General features: G+C 30.6%; 1 long non-coding RNA gene across 1 annotated transcript; it reads left to right on the forward strand.

Annotated features, from left to right (window-relative positions):
• The first annotated feature begins 3,957 nt into the window (after positions 1-3,957).
• Positions 3,958-5,626, forward strand: LOC104883698 (uncharacterized). Its single transcript, XR_007271844.2, has 2 exons — positions 3,958-4,238; positions 5,315-5,626. It is a non-coding gene; the product is annotated as an uncharacterized LOC104883698 (long non-coding RNA).
• Positions 5,627-12,416: the final 6,790 nt, after the last annotated feature.

A 12,416-nucleotide genomic window follows, 5' to 3' on the forward strand; every position in this document is an offset into this window, starting at 1 on the left:
TATCGAGTAGCAACAAACTCCTTATTAGCACCAATGTTAAACATTAAACTAGCACCATTAAACCTTTCAACTAACCATGGCATCATTATCTTACATGTCTCAGTTAACTTCAAACCTAAAATCCCACCAAATCCAACCTCTTTTACAGCATCAATCTGCTTTGGAGTAAGGTCCTTTATGAGTAACTCCAATGAATGAGGTCTGCAATGTACTTTCATGATCCTTGCAGCACTAAAAGAAGCAAAATAAAAACAAGAAAGCAAACTAAATATAATTTCAAACAACTATTATATTACGAGAAAAGTGTAACTTATAGCATCACATGAATAAATAACAGAAAAATAAACCAGTTGACAAATAATAACATAAAGAAAACTAACAATCAATGTACAAAAAGATGTGAGGAAATTCACAAGGATATATCTTTGAACTTTCAAAACAATAACACAAGTTGTCTTGACGTGATTAGACAAAGGATAACTTACAGATTGCTAAGTGTAATTAATAAGATAATATGAGGAACTAACGATTTTATATATACATAACAAGTAATAATGATACAAAAGTAAACTATTAAAGAAATAGGGGCAACTTATAAGCTCATAAAGGTAACAAATGAATACAAATATATCTTTGAACTTTGAAAACAATAACACAAGTTACTTTGACTTGATTAGACAAACGATAACTTATAGATTGATAAGGGTAACTAATAAGATAATGAGAGCAACTAACGATTTTATATACTTAACTAGTCATTAAAATACAAAAAGTAAACTATTAAGGAAATATGGGTAACTTATAAGCTCATAAAGGTAAAAAAATGACCATAAAGATATATTAAAACTTTCAAGACAATTACACATTATTACATTGAAATGATTAGATAATGTACTAACACACACATAACATACACAAATTCATTCTCGTTGCTAACTGGAGTATCCATCTTCTTAATAATTGCTTTGTTCTTCTTCAATTGACCCCGGGAAATAACCATACGCATATCATGTTGTTTGGGCTCATAATTCTTGTCACTAGCTTCCTCATCATCATCAAACTCATCATCTATCAAAACTAATTTCGAAATTAGATACGATAGTATGAACATGTCAAATAAAGGAGAAGTTAGATAGATTACCTTCATTTGGTTGAACTTGAACGGTTTTCTTCAATTTCTTAACAGGAAGCTTTTTATTTTTTCTTCCCTACATTCTCCATTTCAGCTACACAAAACAGATACATAATAACTATACTTAAAAACAAACAAAATAAAAAAAAGGCAAAAGCTAACACATAATAACAAATAATCTAAACAATAACATAATTATATCAAGTAATTCGTGACACAATTATATCCTCTTCCTCAGGAATATGGATAGCCAGAATTTCCCAAGCTACCTTCCACCAAACAGATTCCAAACAAAACATACAGTAACTTCTCATTACACAATAGTAGCTTATATAATAAAACATACAGTAAGTTCCAAGAATATAGGAGAAAGATATAATATCATATGCTGCCCCCTAGATTACCTTCATTTGGTTGAACTTGAACTGTTTTCTTCAATTTCTTAACAAGAAGCTTTTTATTTTTCTTCACTACATTCTCCATTTCAGCTACACAAAACAGATACATAATAACTATACTTAAAAACAAACAAAATAAAGAAAATCGCAAAAGCTAACACATAATAACAAATAATCTAAACTCTATGTCATTTTACTTGGAATTACAGTTAGGATTATTATGAGAATTAGGCCCTTATCAATTCTAAGCCTCTAAGGCCTGTACCCAAACACCCATGCACTGTGAGATTATGATGACAGTGGAACAACTTGAAATGTCCGATTGTCGTATGTTGTAGTATTAGAGGAACTTATCCAAAAAGGGGAAAAGAAAACCAATGAACTGTCAGATTCAATCATAATGAATTGCATTATGCATCCAATATGAATAAATGCATTGATTTCCAAACTTGGATAGAAGAAACTAACTTATATAGTACTTGCCAAGTGCCAATACTTTTGCCAATTAAATGGTAAATTCAGATTTGTAATTTTAATTTGTAAGCATTAGGGATATATAATATGCAACTTCTGTAAAGTGCAAAACGTGGAATACCACCAAATTATCAAATTATCAGCTGTAGACTGTACTCGATTATAGTTTGTAGTAACAAGATGGCAAATGAGAAATGACTAATAATATTATCAGTTTCTAAGCTTGCTGAAAATGGAGCATCACTGTCCTGGAAATCTATATCATGTTACTGTAGAATATTATAATGCTATTAAGATTAAATTAGGAAATTATTATGTCATATCTTTTAATTTACACCATATATCACTGTAATTTTGCAGATTTGGTAGCAAATAATCTAAACCCTATGTCATTTGGTAGAAATTTAACTTAGCCAATCTCAATAGTCAAGACACAACAGTATGAACATGTCAAACAAAGGAGAAGTTAGATAGATTACCTTCATTTGATTGAACTTGAACTTTTTTCTCCGATTTCGTAACAGGAAGCTTTTTATTTTTCTTCCCTACATTCTCCATTTCAGCTACACAAAATAGATACATAATAACTATACTTAAAAACAAACAAAATAAAGAGAATCACAAAAGCTAACACATAATAACAAATAATCTAAACCCTAACAAATAATCTAGCGATTTCCAAGTCAAAGAATGAGTAATAATTGAACTTCATGAACAAAACCATGAAAAAAACAAACGAAATCATACCAAAATCCAGATCATAAAAGTAGCGAACAAATTACTAAGCCTAAAAAAATTCAAATGTGACCTAATTCAAGAAATTAAGCCTAAAAATTCGAAACACATATAATTTTCAAATAACTAGAACAAAATTAAGCTAAAATTGATGTGAATCTAGCGATTCGCAAGTCAAAGAATGAGTAATAATTGAACTTCATGAACAAAACCATGAAAAAAACAAACGAAATCATACCAAAATTCAGATCATAGAAGCAGCGAACAAATTACTAAGCCTAAAAAAATCCAAATGTGACCTAATCAAGAAATTAAGCCTAAAAATTCGAAACACATATAATTTTCAAATAACTAGAACAAAATTAAGCTAAAATTGATGTGAATCTAGCGATTTGCAAGTCAAAGAATGAGTAATAATTGAACTTCATGAACAAAACCATAAAAAAAAACAAACGAAATCATACCAAAATTTCAGATCATAGAAGCAGCGAACAAATTATTGGAAGGGATAGAATTAGCTGCGACCAATTGATGAAACACCGTTGAGAGAGAAGCAATAGGCCATGAGAGAATCGAGCTCCAGAGAAAGTAGGATGAAAGAGAAAAACCAGTGAGAGAGGAGGAAGAGAGAGAATTGCGTGTAAGAGAAGAGGAAGAGAGAGAATTTCATGTGGGAGGGAGTAGGAGAGAGAATAAATCCCCACCATTCATTATCAGCATTTATCAACATTCATCCGATTATAGATGGACGGTTAAGATTGGATGTTTTCAGTTTTCAGCCTAGGAGTGGTTTTCACAAGATCCTATTCCTATATATATATATATATATATAGAAGTGAGTTCATATGAGAATGCATACTTATATGATAAATGAGAATGAATTTTACACGCTATAACTCTTATGAATAAGTGATGTAACTCTAATGAAAAAGTGATGTAACTCCAAAAAAAAAAAAAAGTTTGAAAAAAAAAATTCAAAAAAAACAAAATTTTCTTTGAATTCAAAATTTTTTAGAGGGATATAACTATAATGAATAAGTGTTATAACTCTAAACCAATCGTGTGGTTGAGATTCATTCTCATTTCTCATATAAGGAGCATTCTCATGTGATCTTGCCTATATATATATATATATATATAATATATTATATTATATATATATATAATATAATAATATATATATTATATAATATATATATATATATATAATTGAGTTCATGTGAGAAGGGAGTTTTATGTGAGAAGTGAGAAGAAAATCTAACCCTTAGATCATGTCTCATTTAAGGGCCAAGATTAAAAACTTAAAAAAAATTAAAACCCCAAAACCTGCCGCCTCGCTCCTCTCTCCTCCCTCTCTCTCCTCTCTCTTTCAGCGGTTTTAGTTCTTTTCATAGATAAATGTTTTTGTTTGCAATACTACATCAGTGAATTTCGTCTGCAATTCGACACTCAAAATCAAAATTTTAATTAAATAGTTGCAGACAATATGGGACAGGAAGGTTAGTTTTTGTTTTTTTTTTCGTTCTTGTTTACGTATTGAGGTTTTTTTAGAATTTTGAGATTGTTGCTATATTCGAAATATTGTGTGTTGTTGCTTTGAAACGAATTTTGATTATTGGTGTGAAACAAATTTAAATTATTGTTGTGAAACGAACTATTTGGGGACTTCAATTCTGACAATAGTTATGCAGAAATTTTCGCAATCTTCAGTGGTGATACTTCTTTAATAAGAAGTCTACGAAATATTCAATTAACAGCAGAAAAGATCTTACGGTTTTTTTAATTGCCGTCATATAACAAAGATCCATCTTTCTTTTGCATTTCTTAACATATATGACATATTTATTTTGCAAGGATATCTAAAGCTGAAACACCAAATTTGCAATTATATTAATATGAATCATCTATAAAGGAGTGTCACCAAATTTGCAATCATATTACATTATTTCTTAACGTATACTCCCTCTATCCCAAATTATTTGCTACATTTGCTTTATCACAAAGACCAAGGAGGGAGTGGGGACCACTGACAGAAATGGAATTAACAAAAAAGCAAATAGGTAAATTGTGGGACCTATGTACTATATATGGAAATATTTAGAAAAACCAAGGAGGGAGTGATGGCAAATTTGTAAATAAAGTGTGGGACCTATGTACTATATATGGAAATATTTGCAAATGTAGCAAATAAATTGGGACACACCTAAATGGAAAAATGTAGCAAATAAATTGGGACGGAGGGAGTATTTGGTATCTAGTGCCAAAGATCAACAAGAAATAACGACGATCACAAGGTTATGTAGAATTATTAATGTCAACTTTCTATACTTCTTGCAGCGTCGTAGTAAACTACTGTGTGGATTACTATTTAGTTTTACTAGATTAATTTTGCATTGTTGAAATGATTAGTAAATCGAGAAGAATTTTTAAAATTCATATCATCCACAGTTTTGTGTCCCTCACATGTTTCAGTGGTGATAATCCTTGTAGAAATTTTCTCGTTTTATATTCACTCAATTGATATGATAGTCTGGTGTTTGTAGCTCCTCTTATCTTTGTTGTGGCAACGTGGCAGGTATTTGATTTACATTGAGATTTAGGGACAACAGAGCTCTTGTTGATGGGTTGTAGCGATAACTTTGACATAGTGGTTGAATTTGTGTTTTAAGCTATCTACCTAACCGTTCTCCATGTAACACAGTGTTATATTCAATGTTGATATTCTTACCATTAATTACTTTACCATTGTTTGTATAATTTTTTACCAAATTAGGGTTTGAGATTTTTTGTACCTCATGTATATACTCTTTGGAGCTTGTAATTATTAATCATCTTAATGACCCACATTTTCCTAACCACAAAATACAACTATTATTGCTATTTTTCATTAACATTATTTTAATCCGTAAAAAATAAATTAGTATTACGATACCTCGTAGTGGTTTTAATGCTGATGTTTGCAAGATGACTGCAATAGGTGAATGGCTTTATTTCAATGGCGCTAGTATTAACTCAAGTCTCAAGAACCCTAATTTGTTATATTATTAGTGAGCCAAAATTGATTGATGTTAAGTTTATAGTAAAGTTTAATAATGTAGAATATGGATAAGCTTGGGAAAGCTGGTGAAACAGTGAATTTAGCACCTGGGTACTTTCGTAATTATCTTATGCCGAAACTATTAGTTGTACCCAACATTGACAAGTTTGCGTATCTTGTTAGCGAGCAAAAGAAGGTACTTTTGTTAATTTTGTTAGTGAGCAAAGGAAGGTAGTTGAAGGGTTAAGACTGTTAATTCGCCCAGGCTAAGTCACTGGTATTTCCTTAACACTCGTTTTTTACGCTTTTTGTGTAGACTAGTAGTGGTTTTCCCTATTACTCTAAACAACTATTGACATAATGACAGGCTAAAGTAGTATCACCTTATCAAAAGTAATCCTAAAATCCTCTAACAAATAGTAGTCAGGGAAGTAGGGTCGAATCCACAGAGAAACAGTGTTCTTTTCCTAATTGTCAGTCAAATCTAGAGTATAGTAGGAACGAGTGTTTGTGAGTAATTATACTAAACTAGACTATAACTATATCAAGAATTATCAATAATAAAAAGTCTAGGGCATAGGTTCACCAATGATCAATAATTCGGGATGAAACACAAAAACAACAATTAATAATGAGTTAAATAGTTGATTCGCTCTCTCAAGTCTAAACAACCATAGAACGGTATAAAAGGCTCTCGCAATTTATTAATACCAACTCTACCTATTGAAACTAGCCTTAATATCAAGTTTATACCTCTCGGCGCATAACCTAATATTGCAACACTATAACAATCAAATCTGGCCAAATTGGATTGAATAGACATAAAAACATTCAATAGGAATCAACATCATCAATAAAAATCAATACTTTAATAAACATCCCTTCCTAATTGATCATGGATCCCCTAAACCCTAGAAATAGACTACTCAATCATAATTGGGGAAAACATATTCATAATTAAATAAGCAAACATGAATTAATAATCAAGGATTGAATAGGAATAAGAAGAGGAAAGAAATAATACCAATTGTAGAACCAATCTTGCAAAAATCAAAGCTTCTATTGAAAATTCAATGTAATTGGGAAAAAGCAAAACTAGGGTTCTTCACTCATTGAGAGAAAAAAAAGAGTTTTAATCTTTCATGAATTAATGATGGAAAAAACAAAATAGAAAACAACACAGGAAATAATAATATTCCCTTGAGTCTTTATACCTTTCTATTTCCTAAAACAACTAGAAAAATAGAGTCTAATTCGTCAAAAGATAAAGCCTTATTCGACTAGGAAACCCGGAATAACCCGCGGCCGCGGTTTTCGGGCTGCAAAACAGCTCAACTTGCAAAGACCATATCTCCCAAACTAGAAGTCGTATCGGGGCGTGTAATATACCGTTGGAAGCTCTTTAATCTAGTTTCCAACCCACTGGAATCACTGAATTCCGATCTCTGGATAATAAGTTATGATTAAAAGAGTGCACATGACTCAATTTCCATACTTCTTTTAATACGTTTCCGCTATGTTTGAGTTGCAATCCGACTCGAAGATGCCCTTTGGACTTATCATTTGACTTAGCTCCTTCCTAGATGCTTCTCATGCTTAAGCTTGTCCAATAATACTCCAATTGTGTTCTCAATACCTGAAAACTACCAAAAACACCGAAAACACACACAAGAGTGATATCTTCTCAACTTAAGTAACTATATGCAATTATAGATTAAGAATGCAACTAAATGATCCTAAAATGCAACCTAAATGCATCATGAAATGCCTATATTAATATGACTCATCACATAACCCTAATGACTATTTTTTATAACTCTAAATTAGTGATCGTGCAACTCTTAAACATGTGTTAGCATCACTCTAATAGGTATTTCTTATAACTCTAAGTATTCATCCGTATAACTCTAAAGAATGGTTGCTATGATTCTAATTTATACATCCTATAACTCTAAACAAACATTGATATAATTCTTAAATACTACTTCCTACTATTCTAAGTAAGTTTTGTCAGTACTCTAATTAGTATTTCTTGTAACTTTAAACAAGTATTGGTGTACTTCTTCACTACTATATCCTACAACTCTAAACAAGTGTTGCCATAATTGTAATTCATAATTGATGTATAAATGTGGGTGTTACTTAATGTCATGATATTTTAGTGATGATTCAATTTGTGTTTGATCTATGTGCTACTCTTAACTTGGGCGCCTGTGTCAAACATGATTACATGAGTATCACTACGCGTATCTAATAACTAATTCATATAACTCTAATCAAATACTCATATAACTCTAATTAGAACGTACATAAGAAGTAATGCCATAACTATAATTAGAACTCTTATGACTAGTGAAATACTCCTATAACTCTATTGAGTAATTCCTATAACTCTATTGAGTAATTCCTATAATTCTAATCAAATACTCCTACAACTCTAATTAGAACTCTTAACAAGTAATGCGATAATAATAATGACTACATATCATAAATCTTTTTATCATGGTATATGTAATGATTATATCCTAACAATGAGGATAATTAAATTGGAGTTATATCAACATATACATATAAAATATTCTGAACAAATTTTACTATAACTCTAATTTCAACGTACATAACAAGTAACTCTAATTAGTAATTCATATAACTTCAATCAAATATTCCTATAACTCTATTTAGAACGTACATAACAAGAAATGCCATATAACTATAATTATAACTCTTATGACTAGTCAAATACCCTTGTAACTGTAATTAGTAATTCATATAATTGTAGTCAAATATCTTGTAACTCTAATTAGTAATTCAGATAACTCTAATCAAATACTCCTATAACTCTAATTAGAAGTACATAACAAGTAATGCCATAACTATAATTAGAACTCTTATGACTCATGTAACTCTAATTTGTATTTCGTATAACTCTAATAAAATACTCCTATAACTCTAATTAGAAATACATAACAAGTAATGCCATAAGTATAAATAGAACTCTTATGACTAGTCAAATACCCCTGTAACTCTAATTAGTAATTCATATAACTTTAATCAAATATTCGTATAACCCTAATTAGAATGTACATAACAAGTAATGCCATAACTATCGTTATAGCCACTGCCTTCACTCCTTGCTTGTTACACAAAATGTATTTGAATACAATAGTCCAATCCTTTGCTCAAGTCTCGATAGAATTCTAGTATCAAACCCACATGCTACAATATATATATTATAACAGTCTATTGCATCTTTAAGACTGACGAAAATCTGCCAAACTTTAGGAATTAATTCTGCTGGAACAACTCGAGTGAACTCATGTTCTCCGCATGGGGTGATGTTTGTACTTCGTTTAGGTGGTGTAGACAGATTTAACGACGCAATGTTTATGCTTTGCATAGAGTTACTAGTTCCTGCCTCTGCATATTAAATAAGTATAAATTGTAAGTCAGCGATTTCCAATTCAAAGTATTGCACACATAAAAGATATGGCAATAAATTCCTATAACTCTAATCAAGAGTGTCTATAACTCTAATCATTACTTTATAAACTCTAAACAAGTCGTACAATAAGAACATTAATAAACTTCCAAAGAGTTCATTCATAGGTGTTAAACACAGTTGAATCAAAATATTATCAAAACTATATCATATAATGCTTTTCTATCTTATATTAATTATTTCTATTCTTTTAGTTATATTATTGTACAGGAAGATGTAAAATTAGGTTATGCATCCTAATTAGCAGTACTCCAGGAGGTAGACTTTGAAGTCACAAAAATGAACTTATTTGTCATGGCAATAGATTCGCAGGTTCTGAATTTTCTCAAAATTACATTCTCTTGTTAAAAAATTTACATGAAAAGAAGTAAGAGATACATTCTCTTGTTAAAAAATATACATGGCAATATACATGAAAAAATATACATTATCACATTGCTATACACTCCTTCATTTTTATCCTCCTTTAAATATTTTTTATTATGATAACTCTAATTAGTTTTTCCTATAACTCTGAACAAGTGTTGGTATAACTCTAATGACTATTTCTTATAACTCCAAAGAAGTGATTGTACAATTCCTAAACATGTATCAGCATAACTGTAATAAATATAATTGATTTACTTATTAATTAGAATCAAAAGTAATTGATTAGAATCAAAAGTATTATGATAACTCTAATTAGTTTTTCCTATAACTCTGAACAATTGTTACCATAACTCTAATGACTAGTTCTTGTAACTCTAAAGAAGTGATTAACAATTCTTAAACATGTGTCACCATAACTATAATTATTATTTCATATAACTCTAACTACTCATTCGTATAACTCTAAAGAAGTATTGCCATATATAATTGTAATTAGCATCAAAGAAAAATAAATTAGTATTACGCTAACTCTAATAAGAAGTACATAACAAGTAATGTCATAACTATAATTAGAACTCTTATGACTAGTCAAATACTCCTGTAACTTTAATTAGTAATTCATATAACTCTAATTAGAATGTACATTCTCATATATAAAGTACATTCTCTTGTTAAAAAACTATACATGAAAAGAACATAACTTCCCATATATAAAGTCATATGGTTCTCCATTCTCCAATTTCATTATCCCATACCAAAAATATTTTATCACGTTGCTATATACTCCTACATTTTTATCCTCCTTTAAATCTTTTGTATTATGATAAACTCTAATTAGTTTTTCCTATAACTCTGAACAAGTGGTGGCATAACTCTAGTGACTATTTCTTGTAACTCTAAAGAAGTGATTGTACAATTCTTAAACACGTGTCAGCAAAACTGTAATAATTATTTCATATAACTCTAACTACTCATTCGTATAACTCTAAAGAAGTGTTGCCATAATTGTAATTAATATCAAAGGAAAATAAGTTAGTATTACAATAATTCTAATTAGAAGTACATAACAAGTAATGCCATAACTATAATTGGAACTCTTATGACTAGTCAAATACTCCTGTAACTATAATTAGTAATTCATATAACTCTAATCAAATACTCTTATAACTTTAATTAGAACGTACATAACAAGTAATGTCATAACTTTAATTAGAACTCTTATGACTATTCAAATACTCATGTAGCTCTAATTAGTAATTCCAATAACTCTAATCAAATACTCCTATAACTCTAATTAGTAATTTCTATAACTCTAATCAAATATTCTTATAACTCTAATTAGAACTCTTAACAAGTAATGCCATAATTATAATTATAACAACAAGGCTTGTAGAATTCACAATTAATTATAATATGGTTAACGTATGAAATTAGTGACATGAAAACAACTTTCTCCATCTACCTTTTATTTTTAATCAACTAAAAGTGACATGTGTAGTTCGTATCTTTCTGTGAAGTTGAGTTTTTGGAGTCACCACATGCTACTATTGAAACTTTGCTTGCGACAAGATTCAGGTCTATATTTGCCAACTTGACTTGAGGTAATTAATTAGTTGCGACAAGGATCAGGTCTCTGTGAAGTTGTTAATGAAACTAATATGTTCTGATGTTGTAGGAAATGACGCTAAAGCTTTACCTCTTTATATGAACGCATTAGAGTATTTTAAGAACTTGAAGGATGTTGCTTCCTCATAATTGCGCGGAAAGGAAAAAACAGATTAAAAAAAAGCCAACGTAAATTAATTTGTTGCTTGAAATTTTCGATACAAATTTGATTAAATTTTCGCAACTTCAAATTTTCAGATTTGTTCTCCTTATAACTGTACACAAATTTCAAAAAGAGAGAAGCATACAAATTAATGAAAATAAACTAACCTTCATGCGATGCATGTGGTAATGGATTCCATGAAATTTCTTGATAAAAGGAGATGACAGGAGAGACCTGCATCACGACAATTTTTTTTTTAAGGGAGCAGTACGACATTTTTGGAACAAGGAGAATAGAGGAGAGAGAAAATTAGGTTTTGCATGGAAATGATGAAAAAAAGGTAGTTTAAAGTTAACATTAGTTTTCAAATCTTGGCCGTTGACAGGATCTAATCTAAGGGTAGCGATTCTTTCTCATTTCTCACTTAATTTCCTTTCTCACATGATCTTGCCTCTATATATACATATATTTAAAACCTATTATACACAAAAGCTTAGACTATTCCATTTTTCTTTCGTAGATGGTTTACGACATAGGTCCTAAGGATTATCTGATGAAATACCCAGTAGGGGAGGATTGGGATGTTTGGGCCTATAAGATGAGGGTTGCAATTGATTATAGAATCATGCAGGGAGAGCAGGGGTTAAAGTCTGAGCTGTCAAGAATACATTTTATGTTTCGGTTTGTCCCAGACATAGAGCCTTATCGCTTCGTACATCATAGGTATGGAGATCTGTGGTCCGAAGAGGGGTATTTTAACAGAGAGAAGCATACTTATTGGAACCGATACCTTCCTACCGAAAAACATTTCTTGGTTGACCTCAAATACTGCGAGAATGAGTGGAAGATTCGCGAAACAAGAGGTTTAAACCCTTCTACTTCATCATCGTTAGCCCGAAAAACCTATCATGTGGGGGGAAAGCTCGAGGGCTAGGGCTGTAGATGGGAGTTCTGAGAATCCAAGGGTCAAACCTGAACCACAAACGCCACCTAGAGTGGCAAAG

Source organism: Beta vulgaris, chromosome 2, assembly GCF_026745355.1.
Source record: "Beta vulgaris subsp. vulgaris cultivar EL10 chromosome 2, EL10.2, whole genome shotgun sequence".
Taxonomy (NCBI): domain Eukaryota; kingdom Viridiplantae; phylum Streptophyta; class Magnoliopsida; order Caryophyllales; family Amaranthaceae; genus Beta; species Beta vulgaris.